General features: G+C 42.5%; 1 protein-coding gene across 6 annotated transcripts in view; it reads left to right on the top strand.

Annotated features, from left to right (window-relative positions):
- LOC144582031 (uncharacterized) overlaps positions 1 to 13,221 on the top strand; it is a 32,837-nt gene extending 19,616 nt beyond the window's left edge. For 5 of the 6 annotated variants that reach the window (XR_013533749.1, XR_013533750.1, XM_078368349.1 and 2 more), the window contains 3 exons: positions 4,389 to 4,546; positions 10,518 to 10,715; positions 12,770 to 13,221. The gene's annotated coding sequence lies outside the window, so the exon portion shown is untranslated. Of the gene's footprint in view, positions 1 to 4,388; positions 4,547 to 6,514; positions 6,646 to 10,517; positions 10,716 to 12,769 lie in introns of all 6 variants that reach the window. The other variant, XR_013533751.1, reaches the window with a different exon arrangement.
- Positions 13,222 to 18,507: the final 5,286 nt, after the last annotated feature.

The raw sequence follows: 18,507 nt of genomic DNA, 5'->3' as shown, positions 1-18,507 counted from the left end.
TCACTTCCTTCTGCGGTGTAATCATTTCCACAACAGGTAGCATATTTGGTTCTAGACCATATTTATAAAGGTTTATATTGTAGCTGTTTAGGTTCATTTATTAGTTTTTTGGGGGAAGGTTAACCAATTTAGAACTTCAAAAGGGTATTTATTATTTTCACAATTTAATAGGTAGAACATCTGAAAAATGGATATAATATTTCCCTTTAGCAGCTGAATCTCTTTCTAAACTTCTACAAGCACTTTCCACTGACCCCCGCCCAACCCACCCAAAAAATGCGTAACAACAGAGAAAGGAAGACTACCACGCAAAAAAAAAAAAAATTCTCAAACATGTCATATTTTCTTTGGTGTCACACAGAATGGAACCTGCATCCTTCCACTTAAACAACATATCCCTGGCTGTTACATTCCCACAGGAGTGTGACATTTTACTGGATCTTTATGTTCTAGTACAAAATGTAAATTTTTGGTAGAATCTTCTTTCCCTGAGTGTAGTTTCAGAATGTTAATTGTTAGATAACTAAGCTATTGCAGGCCTGTTTGAATCCGGACTCGGGGGAAATTGCATTTGGGATCGCCAAAAGCACTTTTATTGGACTTAATATTTATTATAGCTCAGTATCAAGACATTGGTTTAGAAGTACTTATTCACATAATACTACTCTACTTTGTCATGAAATTGGAGTTAGGCTCAAATTTTACATTGTAATTGGGGTCTAGCTAACAGTAGCTGATAACATTCCTGTTGTACTTGTCTACAACGTTAACCCATTCAATCTTCACCTCAATTCTATTAGGTAGGAACTACAGGCTGACCATCCCTAATCCAAAAATCTGAAATCCAAACGTTTTGAGCACTGATACAACACCACAAGTAGAAAATTTCGCACTTGACCTTGTGTATACACACTGTTTCATGTACGAAATTACTAAAAATGTTGTATAAAATTACCTTCAGGGTATATGTATGTGCATGAGGTATAGATGAAACATAATTTTATTTTTAGACTTGGGGCCCATCCCCAAGATACCTCATTATGTATATGCAAATATTCCAAAATAAGAAATCTGAATACTTCTGGCCCCAAGCATTTTGGAAAAGGGATACTCAACAAGTATTAGTGTTCCCATTTTATAGATGAGGAAAGTGAGTTCTGTAAGGTGAAGTAAGTAGACCAAAGTTACACAGCTAGTATGTGGGATGGCCAGGATGCTGAGCAGACAGTCTGCCATCAGTTCATGCTCTTAACCATGCTGCTCTACTGTCTGCTTAATTGAGAGTTAAATAGTTTTGAGGGAAAAAATACTCCAGCTTGCCCTTATAAAATTCCAGAAATCAAACATGTAGTTATAGTGTAGGTTGGAGAAAAATAAGCGGTATCTATAATAAAAAGCACTCCTGGAAGACAGAGCACGAAGGTCTTTTCTGCCATCCAGCCTACTCTGGAATTCCACTTTCCAATACTCCATTCCACACAATAAAAAAGACGAATGCTTTAAGAACCTAAATGCAATACAGTCTTATGACATTTTGCCAAAGAATAATGATGTTTTTTTAAAGATGAAAGCTGAAAAGTTCATCCACTTCCAATTTTGCAAACTGCAGGCCACCATGCACTTGTGAAATACATTAAAAAAAAAATGGATTGCAGACTGGGTGTGGTGGCTCACGCCTGTAATCCCAGCACTTTGGGAAGCTGAGGCGGGCAGATCACCTGAGGTTAGGAGTTCAAGATCAGCCTGACCAACATGGAGAAACCCCATCTCTACTCAAAATACAAAATAAGCTGGGTGTGGTGGCACATGCCTGTAATCCCAGCTAGTGGGAAGGCTGAGGCAGGAGAATTGTTTGAACTTGGGAGGCTGAGGTTGCAGTGAGCCAAGATCGTGCCTGGGCGACAAGAGCGAGACTCCATCTCAAAAAACAAATGAATTGCATTATAATAAATGTTAACAGAGTACATATTGATATTGCTTTATTTATGAAACTTTCGTTTATGTGTGAGGTCACAACCTAAAATATGTTTCTTACTGTGGGTCACAAATAAAAACTTTGATATCTACTGATCTAGCCCACATTCATCTTCCAATAAGAGAGACGAGGACTGAATCTTCACTTCACAATGGCTGTCCACTGGGTTTTAAGAGCATCCTTAAAAATTCAAGCCTCACACTTATCACTAACTTTGCAAGTTTTTATTGCCTTAGGGAAAATTCTGGATTATATTTAATAATGTTACTTACCTTTTTAATTTCTTGCCTTGAATGGTCCTATTTTGTTATCACCTGACACTATATAGATTAAACTGTAAGTGATTTATAGGTGAATACTTCTAAAAGGTAGAAAGTTTTCCAAGCAAGACAACTGCAGCAGAATAAGAAAGGATTGTCAGAAATCATCCAGTCCCTTGGTATTCAAAGTGTGGGCCACAGACTAGCAGAATCGGCATCACCTGAAGCAGAAACTCAGGTTGCACTCCACGCCTACTCAGTCTGTGTTTCCACAAGAGCCCTAGCTCAGATTTATGCACTGACCTCAGCTTTGTCTTCCCTACACGTCAGGACTTTTGGTACTAGCAGGGGGAATAATGTTCATCAACTTAGATTTAATAGAACGTTCCCCCAAACTAGAAAATGGCAAAAGAAAATAGTAAATACACATTATATCTTGTCTTACATTTGAGATATATATATGTGTGTGTGTGTGTACATATCTATCTATACTTAGATACATACATATGTATACATACACACATACATCAACTAGTTTATCTGTTCATGACTATTTCATATTTTTCCAGCCCTTAGTGTAAATGTGTGAGAAAAACATAAATTGTCTGATGCAAGCCTTCAGCTTCAGATCAACATGTATATTAGTTCATTTTCATGCTGTTGAGAAAGACATACCCAAAACTGGGCAATTTATAAAAGAATCACAGTTCCACATGGCTGGGGAAGCCTCACAATCATGGCAGAAGGTGAAAGACACATCTCACATGGTGTCAGACAAGGAAGAGAGCTTGTGCAGGGAAACCCCCCTTTATAAAACCATCAGATCTTGGCTTGGCATGGCAGCTTACCCCTGTAATTCCAGCACTTTGATACGCCGAGGTGGGTGGATCACCTGAGGTCAGGAGTTCAAGACCAGCCTGGCTTACATGGTGAAACCCTGTTTCTACTAAAAATAGAAAAAATTAGCTGGGTGTCATGGTGCATGCTTGCAATCCCGCTACTGGGAAGGTTGAGGCAGGAGAATCACTTGAACCCAGGAGGCAAAGGTTGAAGTGAGCCAAGATTGCACCATTGCACTCCGCTTGGGCAACAAGAGTGAAACTCTGTCTCAAACAAAACAAAACAAAACCATCAGATCTTGTGAGACTTATTCACTATCATGAGAATAGTATGGGAAAGACTCACCCGCATGATTCAGTTACCTCCCTCCAGGTCCTTCCCACAACATGTGGGAATTGTGGGAGCCACAGTTGAGATTTGGGTGGGAATGCCGCTAAACCACATTGGCATGGTTATTTATACGGTCATCCTCTAGTCACCTCACTTACTTCTCACCCTTTTTACCTATTTGCCTACCCACTCCAACTCACATGCGTATTCCTTCCCACGTCCCTTCCCTTTCTCTATCTACTTTCTAGTGGGTTCTCTCTCAACCCAAGCAATGCATTAATTTATTGCCCATTCTGCTCTTAGAAGTGTGCCTTTACATGTATTTATGTGTATGATGCATTCTTAATTTGGATCCATGAGAGATCTAATGACATTTATAGTATAATGAAATGTAATGATGAATTTCACTTCAAAGCGTACTACTGAGTTCAAAGCGATCATCTAGGAAATACCAGGGGTGGGGGGAGGCCAGAGGGAGAAAAGATGATATTGTCCCTTTTATATTTTTTACAGTCTCATGATGGAGAGAAGTATGATATGTCTTGTTTGGAAATTCAGATGCTATGTTATGGAAGTAGAAGCAGAATTCATATTGAGTAGGGATGAAAGAAGAGAAAGCTTCCCAAAGGATGTGGTCTTGCATTGGTCTTTTAATAATAATTGACATTTTCATAGACGGAGAAAGGAGAAGTGAGAGAAAGAAAGGGCATTTCAAGTGAGCATGGTACATGTTCTCAGGAAACAATCAGTATCACAGGGCATGTGAGGATGAAATTGAAAAAAACAGAGCCCACTTAGAGAAACTTACATGTCATGCTTGGGCACTAGGTTCAATTCTAAAGTAAAGGGAATCCGCTCCTATTAAATACAACCAGTCATTTCTTCTCCCAAACACAGCAAGAGTAATTTTGTTTGGAAACACAGAGCTGAAAGTGTATTGCCAATCCCATTTATCCTGCCTTCCATCTGCTTCTTTTTACCAGATCCCACTATTCTAAAGTGAAAGAGCAACACTCCCCCGATCTCCTTACTACGGAATCTTGTTTGTTTCACTCTTCCTTTCTGGATGCAGAGTGGTGCACCTGCTGCTTTCTGTGTGTGCAATGTTCCTCCTCCACCAGCTCACCCTCCTCTTCAGCAGGTTAGTACCTGTCCACCAAGTTCAGGTTATCTCAGCCCAAACACAGCTTTCTGACTTAGCCAGCTAAGTTAGGTTAACATAGTCATATAATTAAGATATTCATATAGAGCAGCCTTTCAAAATACCTATCACAGTTTACACACACACACACACATTTTTTAGACAGGGTCTCCCTCTGTTGCCCAGGTTGGAGTGCAGTGGCACAATCTCCGCTCACTGCAACCTCCACCTCCCAAGTTCAAGCTCAAACCACTCTCTCACCTCAGCCTCCCAAGTAGCTGGGATGACAAGCATGCGCCACCACACCCGCTAATTTATTTTTTGTAGTAACAGATCTATATACTCTTAAATCTTGAAGTTTATGTTCTGTGAGCTTTACCCCAAGAAAAACTGTTTAATATTTAAAAATATATTTAATAACTAGTCACTTTAATAACCAGTTACTAAAGAGATAATAAAAAGATATTGCAATCTTAATAACCGTCGTATGTTTCTCTTGGATTAAGGTTATAACCAGTCCTCCCTCTTTTGGGTTTCACATCCAGAGACTCAACCAACAGTAGATTGAAAATATTCTGAAAAAAATACCACAGTACAACAATAAAAAATAACACAAATTTTAAGACAATACAGCATAACCACTGTTGACATAGCATTTACATTGTAGTTGGTATTACAAGTGACTAGATATGACTTGAAGTACGCTAGAGGCTGTGTGTAAATGTCCTCCAAACAAGTCTATAAAAGACTTGACTATAATCAGAGTTTGAAGGACTATTTTTCTTCAGGTGGATGGATTAAAACCATTACCAAACTTTAATAATTTTCTGACTCCTGCAATTCACTTTAATGACTTATGATTATCATTGTGCAAATAATTAGGATAAATTTTAATGAAAGGCTTTCTTTGCATGTGCTGCAAATGATTGCTATGGTTAATAAAATTCACCTATTTTACAACAGAAAGAGGAAAAAATTAGAATTTATTTTTAAAAAAAGACCATTAAGACCTTTGGAAGTGGGTATCTCACTGTATTCCTGATGTCACTGACTCTAAGATGCAAATTTTTTTCCTATTTTACCATTGTTGAACTCAGGGTGCCTGTGACAGGCACTGAGACCAGGCAGCTGTCACGATGTAGCTGTAGCTGTCATTGCCTACTCTGGTTCATCCAAAAGTGCTAAATCATGTCGGGGACCTGGGGGACAATTCCAGAGACAAGAGTGCGCTCTTTAAGGAACATTCTTGATTTTGAAACATGGACATTAATGAGTCAGTGTCAAAAAATGGTTGTGAAGAGTTGAATTCGGAATGTGAAGTTGTCTCAGGAATGCTTAGACAGTTTGTTTCAATTACATTTGACTTTTCATATGTGTGTGTACATACACACACACACACACACACACAAACATGATATAGTGTCTTTGCTAAATAAGCCTTAAGAAGCTATTTCAATGAGGGCCAAATAAAAATCAAATGATAAAAAAGTATTTAATCATAATTTAATTGGCAGCATTTTTTGTCTCCATAGAACATAAAATAATGGTGTTACATATTCAGTGATATCTTCGATATAATCAAGCATAGCGACTCTTTTGTATAAAATCTTAAACACTTGTATTATTTTAGAAAGTTATTCACAGCTCCAAATATTAAAACTGGTACACTTTTAATTTAAAGGTTAGCATATTTCAGTTTAGCTCTTTCAATACATGTTTACTGAAAACCTGCAAAAACAAAGAGATATATATCACATACAATGTGGAATATTAAAATATATGATAGCTCATACTCCAAAACAATTTACAGTCTGACAGATCCATGATATTACTGATCTATGATTATGAGTAACATTCATTCAAAAAACACGTACTGAGTAATTTCCATGTATCGGGTTCAGTTCTGAGAACTGGGAATACAGTAGTAAACAAAGCAACCTTCCTACCCTTCTTGAACTTGCATTCTAGAAGGAAGACAGTCTGTAAATGGGATATATAAGTAAATGTGTGTAGTGCTGGACAGTGATAAAGGCTAAGAAACAAAAGTAACTGAAGACTGGAAGAGGACTGTAAATGTTGGAAGGAGACTGAAGTTTTAGGTAAGTATCTAGAAAGCCCCCACTAGAAAACCTGCAGGAAGTAGGGGGCAAAACAGATCGCAGGGGAAAAGAGCATTCCAGTGGAGGGAACCTGGAAGGCCAGAAGTGGAGGTGTGCCTGCATGTTGAGGAACAAGGAAGGTAGTCCAACTAGAGTGGAGAAAAGAGCGTAGCAGGTGATGGCATCAGAGAAGTCAAGAGCAACCAAGTTGCACTGAGCCCGTGCATGGTCAGAGTTAGGACCTCTGCTTTTCTTCTGAGTGGGATGAGAGTCATTTGCGATGTCTTAGCAGAGAAGTGACTCACTTTTCATGGGTTTGCCTTGACTGCTATGTTGAGAGGAGACTGAAAGGGGGCAGGGCACAGCCGGTAGCCAATTAGGAGGTGTCTTAGTCGAGGCCCAGCTGCTGTAACAAAATACCTGGGACTGGACAATTTCTAAACAATCAAAACTGACTCTCAAAGTTCCAGAGGCTGGGAAGTCCAAGGTCAAGGCACCAGCATATTCTGTGTCTGGTGAGGGCCTGTTTCTCATAGATGGTGCCTCCTCTGTGTACTCGCATGGCAGAAGACAAAATGACCTAGCTAGTTCCCTGCAGCCCTTTCATGAGGGCACTAATCCCATTCATGGGGGTAGAATCCTCATGACCGAATCACCTCCCAGAGATCCCACCTTCTAGTACCATCAGATTGGGGTTTAAGTTCCAACATACAGATTTTAGAGGGACACACACATTTAAACCAAAGCAGCACATGAAAGAAGAGGGCACCTTGGATCATGGTAGTGTGAGTGAGGAAGGTGAGAAGTGATAGAACTCTGAATATATATAGATTTGAGATGAAGTCTCACTCTCCCAGGCTGGAGTGCAGTGGTGCAATCTCAGCTCATTGCAACCTCCACCTCCTGAGTTCAAGTGATTTTCCTGCCTCAGTCTTCCAAATAGCTGGGACTATAGGTGCATGCCACCACACTCAACTAATTTTTTTTTCATATTTTTAGTTGAGACTGGTTTTCCCCATGTTTCGCAGGCTGGTCTTGAACTCCTGACCTCAAGTGATCTACCCATCTTGGCCTCCCAAAGTGCTGGTATCATAGGTGTGAGCCACTGCACTCAGCCAAATTCTGAACACATTTTGAAGGTAGCACCAACAGGATGTGTCGATAGATTGGAGGTGGGGCATGAAATACAGAGAGTTGTCACATGATGCCATGGTCTTTGGTCTGAGCAAATATAATGAAGTTGTCATTAGCAGGATGAGGAAGAATCGAGGAAGCACCATCAAGATCTCAGTTTTGAGCATGTTGCATTTGAGATGCTGTGCTCTGTGAAGTGATTCCAGCAGGTCTAGAATTGGCCTGAACTTTTACTGAAATGAGAAATAGACCTGCATAGCATTGTTCCCTGGGAAGACACAGAACATATTGATTACTAGTGGTACTTTGTACCGATGGGTCTGTGGAGTTTTTGGGTGGTTTATACTACCATCTCAGCATTGTTGATTAGTAATGGTGAGGTTAGATTGATGCTTTGCACCTGGTTTCAGTGAGGACCGTCTCCTCCCTCACTCCCAGAAGGCTCTGCCATTGGGCCCAGTTGCACAGGAGCAAGTGCCCATGTGATGCCTATGGGATAAAAGAAACCCAAGATCAGACGGGCACAGTGGTTCACACCTGTAATCCCAACACTTTGGGAGGCTGAGGTGGGTGGTTCACCTTCGGTCAGGAGTTTGAGACCAGCCTGACCAATTTGGTGAAACCCCATCTCTACTAAAAAAATACAAAAATTAGCTGGTCGTGGTGGTGGGCACCTGTAGTCCCAGCTACTCAGGAGGCTGGGACTCGAACCCAGGAGGTGGAGGTTGCAGTGAGGCAAGATCATGCCACTGCACTCCAGCCTGGGTGATACAGCTAGACTCCTCAAAAAAAAAAAAAAAAAAAAAAAACCCTGAGATCCAAGACAAGACTCCATTTGGGGCTCCCTGGTTGTAAGGTGTTCCATGTACATATCAGTGGTTCCTGATCTGGGAGAGGGCATGTCAGGCGCAGCCCTTCCAGAGAGAGGATAATTGGAGCTTGCACCTGGCCCCTCTGGACCCCTTGCTGTGTGACACAGCCTGTTGGAAATAGATGTTTGGTGATGCAAAGAAACATTAGCACTGAGACAACGTATCTTTCAGCAAGGCAATTTTTACTTCCTGGACTGCAGGAAGGGTACCCTCGCTAGTTATTGTGCACCAGAGTACAAATAACAAAAGTAAACACACACATTTATTTCTTACACATTTGGGGTTGTCCTTACTGCTGTGTCTGATCTCTGTTGGCTGGAGCCAGACCTCACAATCTAAGCTAAAACCCCATTGGCTAACAACTTAAGACTTTTCTAAACAGGTAAAAGCAGTGGAGAGCTGGGAAATGCCTGTGAGCACGTCCAGCACAGGTATGTTGGTTAAAGTACAAGGACATAAAATGTACTATGTGCCTGTAAGCATGGCATGTCTAATAGCTACATAGGATAGGGCTTAACAAAGAGTTTTTAGCACACTTATGATTTATTCTTTAACAAGAAACCAAACTTTAAAAAGGAACTTTCTGGCCAGGCACGGTGGCTCACGCCTGTAATCCCAGCACTTTGGGAGACCGAGGCGAGTAGATCACGAGGTCAAGAGATTGAGACCATCCTGGTCAACATGGTGAAACCCCGTCTCTACTAAAAATACAAAAAAAATTAGCTGGGCGTGGTGGCACGTGCCTGTAATTCCAACTACTCAGGAGGCTGAGGCAGGAGAATTGCCTGAACCCAGGAGACGGAAGTTGCTGTGAGCCGAGATCGCGCCATTGCACTCCAGCCTGGGTAACAAGAGCGAAACTCTCTCAGAAAAAAAAAAAAAAGGAACTTTTCTACTTCCCACACAGCCCTCAGTTGTGATGCATGTCCCTACTTCAATGCTGCTGCTATATGGTATCCTCTTCCTGCAGAAAACTGTGGATTGGTAAACACTGTTCATTTGATGACCTCTAAGTCTTTAGCAATGAAACTCTGCTCAGCTGCCACCAATAAAGCAGATGCCAGTTAGACATTGGGAGGCTGATTACAGAAATGAACTCTAAAGCTCCTCCGTCAAAGATGAAGTCTATTTCCCCACTCTTTGAATTGACCAGTGACTTTCTTTCGGTAACAGAATGTGGTAATAGGAACAGTGGCTAGTTCTGGGCCTAAGCCTTGTTAAGTGAAGCCAAATTCCACCTGGGGTTGCCTCCGTACTTGTGTCTAAGTTAGATTGCAGTAACAAACTGCAATCTAACCTAGACATAAATTAGATGAAAGCAAAACTCACGAGCAGACTTTGGTAACAAATAGCTGAGTCCCAACCAGTCACAGCAACTGAGCTTCAGTCAGTTACAGGTGGCCAACTGATCAGACCAGCTTCAAATATAGTGTCTGCTGATTGGTTACTGAGCTGTAACCAATCAAGCTGTTTTTGTACCTCATTTCTGTTTTCTGTCTGTAAATGCTGCCTGCCTATGTTTCAAAGTAGGGCGTTCTCACATGCGTGTTTTCTCTCTCTTCTTCCCTCCTCCCTCCCCCCCACTGTCCCTCTCTCCCTCCCTCCCTCCCACCCTCTCTCTCTCTCTCTCCCTCCCTCCCACCCTCTCTCTCTCTCTCTCCCTCCCTCCCACCCTCTCTCTCTCTCTCTCCCTCCCTCCCACCCTCTCTCTCTCCCGCCCTTCCACCCTCTCTCTCCCGCCCTTCCACCCTCTCTCTCTCCCCCTCCCTCCTACCCTCTCTCTCTCTCCCTCCCTCCCTCCCTGCCACCCTCTCTCTCTCCCCCTCCCTTCCTCTCTCCCTCCCACCCTCTCTCCCTCTCTCCCAGGCTATCCTGCTGAAGGATGAGACATGTGCAGCAGAGTGGAATCAGCTCAGTTTTCCCAGCAGAGGCCTCATACATTTGAGAAAGCCCAGCAAAGATTACTCAAGCCACTCAGCAAACTCACAGCTGACAATAGATGCATAAATGAGCTTCACTAAGCCCAGCACAAATAATCTGAACTGCCCAGCTGGTCCACATACTGTAAGCAAAAATAATAGTTTGTTATTATATGCACTAACGTTTTGTGGTTGTATGTTATACAACATTATTGTGGCAATGGGTAACGGACACATATGTTCAAGTAGAGATGTCAAGCAGGCAGTTGGATGCATGCGTCTGAAGGTCAGGTGAGAAGTCCAAGCTGGAGGAAACTGTGAGAGCATTCAGCAACGTAGTGGACACAGCTGCTCCACCTAGACTCCCTGCGGTACCTTGTTTTCTTTTGAGAGCCCCACTCCTGCTTTTCCTTCTAACACCCAGCACCTGTGTCTTTTCGGAGACTTCCCCTTATGCTTTTGGAGCTGCTTTCCCCTCCACAATCAGAAAACAAGATATACTTGGAAATTGACTTCCCTCCAGGACAGTGGTCCCCAACCTTTTTGGCACCAGGGACCGGTTTTGTGGGAGACAGGTTTTCCATGGACCGGGCAGTGCAGGGGATGGTTTTGGGATGATTCAAGCACATTGCATTTATTGTGCACTTTATTTCTATTATTATTACATTGAAATCTACAATGAAATAATTACACAACTCACCATAATGTAGAATCAGCGGGAGACCTGAACGTGTTTTCCTGCAACTAGATGGTCCCATCTGAGGGTGATAGGAGACAGTGACAGATCATTAGGCACTAGATTACCATAAGGAGTGTGTAACCTAGATCCATCACATATGTAGTTCACAATAGGGTTCCTGCTTCTATGAGAATCTGATGCCACTGCTGATCTGACAGGAGGTGGAGCTCTTGTTGCCCAGGCCGGAGTGCAATGGCGTGACCTCGGCTCACTCCAACCTTCGCCTCCTGGGTTCAAGCGATTCTCCTGCCTCAGCCTCTGGAATAGCTGAGATTACAGGCACTCACTACCATCCCCAGCTAATTTTTTGTATTTTCAGTAGAGATGTGGATTTCACCATGTTTGCCAGGCTGGTCTCGAATTCCCGACCTCAGGTGATCTACCTGCCTCGGCCTCCCAAAGTGCTGGGATTACAGGCGTGAGCCACTGCACCTGGCCAGGACTGACGATTTTTTTTTTTTAATCACACTGCATTATTGAATTATTTATTTTAGTTTTTATTGGATCTGTTCTCCCACCAGAAGTCAGTTTCACAAGGTGAGGGATCTTTGCTTTGGTAAATGATGTCTCCTGAGTCCATAGAACAGTGCCTGGCACACCGTAAGTCCTTAATACAGACTTCTAAACAAATGAAAAGGGTTGTCACACAATGTGAATGGGTGGCCATTCTTTCTTACAGTTGCATAGTTGAGTTGTGAACTGTTAGCGTTAGTAGTCACTGGACTCTTAGCATAACACAGATTATCGAATGGAGTTGGCAGGCAATAAAATATTTGTGGCATTTAATTGAAATAAGAATTGTCAGAGTCACCGGTGTACTTCACTGTGGCAGACATTGCTCCTTTCTGACTTGTAATATTTCTGCCCTCTAGTGGTTAACCATTTTTGCTAAATTATTTTTTTTTTTTAAATTGTACCTTACTGCTAGTCACAGAATGAAATCTCAAGGTTGAAAGAGACTTAAAAGTCAGCCAGTCCCGGCTGGGCGCGGTGGCTCACGCCTGTAATCCCAGCACTTTGGGAGGCCGAGACGGGTGGATCATGAGGTCGAGATCGAGACCATCCTGGTCAACAAGGTGAAACACCATCTCTACTAAAAATACCAAAAATGAGCTGGGCATGGTGGCGCACGCCTGTAATCCCAGCTACTCCGGAGGCTGAGGCAGAATTGCCTGAACCCAGGAGGCAGACGCTGTGGTGAGCTGAGATTGCGCCATTGCACTCCGGCCTGGGTAACAAGAGCGAAACTCCCTCTCAAAAAAAAAAAAAAAAAAAAAAAAGTCAGCCAGTCCCATTAAATGTAGTGCCGAGATCTAAGCTTCCAGGCATAAAAACAGCAGCATATTTTTAGAAGTGGCATCCTATCTTTCAGCTTCTAAATTTACTTTGGCAGAATAATAATTGTCAAATACCACTGGCCTCAATCCTTATGCCTCTTCCTTATGCCTCTTTTTCTGTAGGAAATGGAGACTCAATGAGGTTATGGCTGTAAGACAACTGTCTTCATGTTGAATCGCCATTAAAGTGAATGTAGGAAAAATCCCATCACGGCATAATTGGTGGACATACACATTCAGATAGCTTATCGGTCAAACCACATCTCCAAAACAGCTGAAGAGAGACAAATCTGGATGGTCCTGGACACTCATTTCCTCCTTCATTTTGGTTATTTGGCAGAAAACTAGCTCGGCAGGTGTATGTTAACTCAGTCAGATAAGCAGAACCACCTCATCACTATAAATATGTATAATATTAAGGGCACAGAGATCAGTCTTGACTGGAATGTTGGTCACAGCACATGTAAACCTCTATGCCTGGTCTAAGCTGTGCGATAATTCAATTCCAGGGATGGCATGCATGGTACTACTTTCTGCTTGTATGCTTTTTCTCTAATAAACCCAAACTTACAGTGTATCACTTGACACAGTGGTGTGTTTTCATGGTCCTTTCTGAGCATGCATAGCTGTACCCCAGAAGTGTCCTGTTACAGAGAGGAAACATTGGTTCACCTGCCAAAACTGGTGGCATATGTCTTATGTAGATGTGATTATAGACTTCCAGTACTGTCCTGGTGTATAGAAATCTCTGTTACAGCCATAGGTTGCCTAGTGTGTACGGGGTCATTTAACAAATAATGTTTCCATTAACCACTGAGAATTGTCTGACCTTGGCCCTGTCTTATCTTTTGCATGAATCTTTTGATAGTTCTAGTGTGAAAACGGCAGGTACGATCAGTGGGGTAGAAAAACAAACTCTATTTTCAGTGAAACTAGAAAAAATATATATAAATATGTGAAAAAGTTTCCAAAAGCAGTGGAAACCAAGCAGGACACGTGTAGGAAAAAGCAGAGAGAGAGAGAGAGAGAGATCCAAAGCTGCAGATCTTAGAAATAGCCCCCAAATCACACACTTCTTAAAGGTGAGGGGTTTACCTTGAGAAGCAGTATGTAAATCTGTTGTGTGCAGTCCTGGGAATAGACCAACCAGGCTGGTGACAAGGGCATCTCACAAGCAGGTTAGATTCTGCGATGCAAAAAACAGGCCACTCTCCTGAAGATAACAGTGATAAAATCTGGACAAAACATAAAAAATAAGTACTTGTGGGTGTTTTAGTGTAACTGAGAGCAGGTGGATTCTTGTGGGGTGTTGAGTTCTGAGGGAATAGAACAGCACCAGGTAAGTTTCCCATTTTCAAAGCCACTGTGGGCTCACCCCTTGGCCCTGGGGGTGGGGTGGTTGTTTGCAGGGGCTGTGCCTGAAGCTTGGGCCTGCGGTCTTGGGTATCTACACACAGGCACAGGAACTTCCAGTCATGGAGCTGGAGACAAGAGGAGAAGAAGGGAGATGGAACTGGTAGAAAGTGGATAGGTTCCAAATGTCCTCTTCTGTGTTGTGGAATGGTCTGTATAGAATTGATATTGTCTCTTCCTTGAATGTTTGGTAGAATACACCAATGAAACTATATGGGCCTAGAGTTTTCTTTGTGAGAAGGTTTTAAACTATACATGCAATTTCTTCAATAGATATAGAAGGCTATTCAGGAAATCTGTTTCTTCTTTATTAAGATTTGGTGGCTTAGGGCTGGGCACGGGGGCTCACGCCTGTAATCTCACCACTTTGGGAGGCCAAGACGGGTGGATCACTTGAGGTCAGGAGTTCAAGACCAGCCTGGCCAACATGGTGAAACCCCATCAACACTAAAAATACAAAAAATTAGCCAGGCGTGGTGGTGGGTGCCTGTATCCCAGCTACTCAGGAGGCTGAGGTGGAGAATCACTTGAACCTGGGAGACAGAGGTTGCAGTGAGCCAAGATCATGCCACGACACTCAAACCTGGGTGACAAAATCAAAACTCAGTCTCAAAAAAAAAAAAAAAGGTTTGGTAGTTTAGTTCTTTGAAGAATTGGAACGCAATACAGTGTTTTTAACTTATGGACAATAGAACTCCTGCTGTCTAAAGTGTTTTATCTACCCTTCGACCAACATCTCTCCCACCCCTATCCACCCCAGCCCCTGATAACCTCCATTCTGCTCACTGCTTCTGTTTGTTCAGTGTTTTAAGATTCCACATATAAGTGAGATCATGCAGTATTTCTCCTTCTGGGCCTATCTTATTTCACTCAGCATAATAAGTCCTCCAGGTTTATCCATGTTGCTGCAAGTGACAGGATTTCCTTCCTTTTAAAGGCTGTATATAGATGTACCACCTTTTCTTTATCCATAAATATACCCATGAGTGGGATCTTTCTCACACTGCGAGCTTAGGAAAACTTCATTCCTGAGGGGAGATTGGAATTCTGCCTCTACCAACTGACAGCAGATGTTTATGCATCTGTTGTTAAGACACATGGGTTGTTTCATACATTGACTCTTGTAATTAATGCTGCAGTGGAGATAGGAGTGCAGACGGCTCTTAAACATACTGATTCAACTTTCTGTGGATATATACCCAGTAGGGGATTACTGGGTCATATGATAGTAGAAAAAATTTTAAGAAATGTGCCCAAGTAACAATGCATTTGATAAGGGCAATCCAGGTAAGACATGAGAAACATCATAGAAGTTAAGGTACTCCCTGGAGTGCTTAGAGAAGGCACTATATAGGAAATAGCATTTGAGCTGAGGAGTTAATAATTTTTTCAACAACAAAAAAGAGCAATCACTAAACTACGAAGGCAGGAAAGGACAATGTGTATGTGGACGATGGGAGCTGGCCTAGCAGCTGTGTTGGGGTCATGAGGGATAAGGCTTGGAGCTGGCAGGGTCGGTTGCAGGAGGTCCAAGGAGCGTGGGCCAACCATGGGCTGTGGAGAGATGGCTCAGAGCAGAGAGAGCCTTTGAATGATGGATCTTCATGGCCTGTAAAAGTTAAGGACTTGGAGGTGGGAGGGCCTCTCTGGAGGTGCTCAAAGCTCTTGCAGAGGGAGGGAGGGACTGGTTTGAGCCACTGAGAGGATGTGAAAAAAGGAGGTCACAGCTACTGGGGACTTAAGTCTCTGGGATACAGAGGTACAGAAAACAAAAATGAGAAAGTGAGAGAAGAGTAGCTTTGAGAATTGGCCATGTTCTGAAGCTTGCTTGAGGTAACAGAGCAAGATTTGCTGTCCAGGCACAGTGGCTCATCCCAGCATGCTTTGGGAGGCCAAGGCAGGAGAATCACTTGAAGCCAAGAGTTTGAGATCAGCCTGAACAACAGAGTAAGACTGCGTCTCTACAAAAAAATAAAAAATTTATCTGGGAGTGGTGGTTGCATGGCTGTAGTTCCAGCTACTAGGGAGGCTGAGGCAGGAGGATTGCTTGAGCCCAGGAGTTCCAGGTTACAGTGAGCTATGATTGTGCCACTACACTTCAGCCTGGGCGACAAAGCAAGACTCTGTCTCTAAAGTAATAATAATAGAATATTTTTAATGGAAAATAAAAAATATTCTAGGGGAATGTCCAGAAACAGTTACAGATTATAAAAATGCAGTGCTATTATGTTAAAAACGAATTCTGGGATAGTCAATGAAATCCTTAACAAAGTACACACAGGTCAAGCACCCCTAATCTGAAAATTGGAAATCTGAAATGCTGCAAAATCCAAAACTTTTTGAGCACTGATATGATGTCACAAGTAGAAAATATTACACCATACCTCATGCAATGAGTTGCAGTCAAAACCTAGCGAAAACTTTGTTTCATGCACAAAATTATTTAAAATATTATATAAAAATACCTTCAGGCTATGTGTACAAAGTGTATAGGAAACAAATGAATTTCATGTTTAAACTTGGGTCCCATCCCCAAGATACCTCATTGTGTATGTGCAAATATTCCAAAATCTTTAAAAATCCAAAATCTAAAACACACCTTGTTGCAAGCATTCTCGATGAGGGATACTCAACTTGTACTGCTAATTCTCTCCATATGAGGTTAGATTTTGCTGGTCTTGTGGCAGAAACTCACCTTGGTGTAATTCTCAATAGCAGCAGCAGAGGGAAGCAGCAGTAAACGATTGGGATATTTCTCACACTGAGTTTAGGGTAACTTCATTCCTTAGCGAGGATTGGGATTCTGCCTCCACCCACTGAGAGCAGATGTTTCCAGATGCTGGGGAAGAGAGGACTGGCGCTGGCTTGCCAAGTAAACCGCAGATTCATCTACACCTTGCAAATGGAAATACTGTGCAAAGCAACAGGGATCTCTTCATTCCACCAAGCAAAAATAATAATAGTTCAAGGTACTGAGTGCCTATTCTTCTAAGAGCTGCATGCATAGTATGCCATTTAATTGTCTTCACCCTAAGAAGTTGGCATTATGATTACCATCCACATTTTATTGTAAATGAGTTTCAGTGGGAACAACTTATATATGGTTGATAATATCTGGTTCCTGAGTCCATGTGTTTAATTAACCCTTAGACACTGTATTACCTGTCTACAGAGTATTGTTGTTATTCAAGTGTGTGTATGTGTGCACATGCTCTTCGGTACACAGAGAGTTTTTGTTAGCTTATTTAGATTTGGGGGAGATGTGAAGAACTTATGGGTGTTTTCATCTCTTCTTTTTTTGAGACAGAGTCTCGCTCTGTTACCCAGGCTGGAGTGCAGTGGCGTGACCTCGGCTCCAGGTTCAATGGATTCTCCTGCCTCAGCCTCCTGAGTAGCTGGGATTACAGGTGCATGCCATAATACCCAGCTAATTTTTGTATTTTTAGTGGAGATGGGGTTTCACCATGTTGGCCAGGCTGGTCTCAAACTCCTGACCTAACGTGATCCGCCTGCCTCAGCTTCCCAAAGTGTTGGGATTACAGGCATGAGCCGCTACACCTGGCCTAGTTTCCTTTTTCAAAATGTCTTCTTTGAATTAAAAAAAATTTTTAAGCAATATATCCATTTCTGTACTAGGATAGCTGAAGTTGGATCTTTAGGGAGGGACCTAAATTGAAAGTCAAGTATTGTGGCAACTGAGAATTTGGAAGTTTAGGTCAAAGTGGCCCAGAATGGGGAAACCTGTTGCAGGTATAACAGGGTGATATGTTTTGGATCTGTGTCCCCACCCAAATCTCATCGAATTGTAGCCCCCAGTGTTGGAGATGGGGCCTGGTGGGAGGAGACTGGATCATGGGGGCAGTTTCTCATGAAAGTGTTACATCATCCCCTCAGTGCTATTCTCATGATAGTGAGTCATCATGAGATCTGGTTGTTTGGAAAGTGTGTAGCACCTCCCACCTCCTTCCTCCTACCCCGGGCTTGTGAAATGCCTTGCTCCCCCTTTGCCTTCCTCCATGAGTAAAAGCTTCCTGAGGCCTCCCCGGAAGCAGATGCCCTTATGCCTTCTGTACAGCCTGCAGAACCATGAGCCAAGTGGCATCTGCACATCTAAGCATTTCTCTGTGGTCCTGGGAAACTTCCACATGGCATGATGGGACAACAGACCTGGGGTCTGGAATATACATAAATCTTGCCAATAGCAAGGGAAGGATCTGGAAAAGAGAATAAAAGGTATTCATCTTGATCAGAACATACTAATTCCCTGTGGATAAAAAGCATGACTGTCATTATTGGCCAACTGCACGTGAGTCTCCAAAATTCAGGCTGGGAAAGGGACTAGAACTTACAGAGCCCAATGCCTGTTGAAGCCCTTTCCTGCACCTCTCCTCCAGAGAAGGGATGCGGGTTCCCTGATTACAGAAATGGAGTCCAGAGTGGGCAGAAGA

This window comes from Callithrix jacchus, chromosome 4 (assembly GCF_049354715.1).
Source record: "Callithrix jacchus isolate 240 chromosome 4, calJac240_pri, whole genome shotgun sequence".
Lineage (NCBI taxonomy): Eukaryota > Metazoa > Chordata > Mammalia > Primates > Cebidae > Callithrix > Callithrix jacchus.
Note: the sequence above shows the minus strand (reverse complement) of the source record. Positions and strands in the feature narration are given on the sequence as shown.